Genomic DNA, 861 nt, shown 5'->3' on the forward strand with positions numbered 1-861 from the left:
AGAAGCATTTGTTTCTATTTTATTCTGTGGAAGAATTTTATTACATCTAAATGTGTGTGTGTTCATGGATTACATATATCATATATTATATATATATGATTATATTGTATATGTATTACACAATAATAGGTATAGAGAACAAAAAAATTTTTTTCAAAATTATGCACATTATTCAATTGTATGATCTTTTTTAAGATTCAGAAATGAATTAAAGTTTTCATATCAGATCAATTACTGAAACAATATTTTGGGTTTGGTGACACACTAGGGTGAATATGTGGTTCAAAGAAGAAAAATATTCTTGTTGAAACGATTCAGGCATATTTTAGATGGCTGTACTAGGTGACTTTTAGGTGACTTCTTTATGACTTTATAAAGTTATTTTAGTCTTATCTCTTCTAAATTTATAAGGGCCTATGAGTCTAGAGAAAGGCAATATAGTGAAATTTTTAAAAATCCATATTTTGGAATCCTATGTGACAGGGCTTAAATGCTATCTTAGGGCAAATTTCTTAATATCTAAAAGACTCTATTTCAGTTGGTTGTTTTGAATTATAGGGAATCTCTCTCTCGTCTCTCTTCTCTCCCTCTATCTCTGACACCTGTGGATAAGATTAAATAAAATATTATATATAAAGCCATATACAATATATATAATAATAAAAACCCACTACCTAGCTAAGGGCCCAATTAAGAGTAGCTGTTCTACCTGTGTATGATTGATAACATTTTTAATTATCAACTGAGATTTCTTTTCTCCTTTATGCTTCCTTTAATACTCTGTAAAGGCTGTTCACTGAGGGATGATGCACTTAATCTAGAACAAGTGATCACTTAAGTTTCTGTTTTTTAAAATCCAAA

This window comes from Mandrillus leucophaeus, unplaced genomic scaffold, assembly GCF_000951045.1.
Source record: "Mandrillus leucophaeus isolate KB7577 unplaced genomic scaffold, Mleu.le_1.0 Scaffold405, whole genome shotgun sequence".
Lineage (NCBI taxonomy): Eukaryota > Metazoa > Chordata > Mammalia > Primates > Cercopithecidae > Mandrillus > Mandrillus leucophaeus.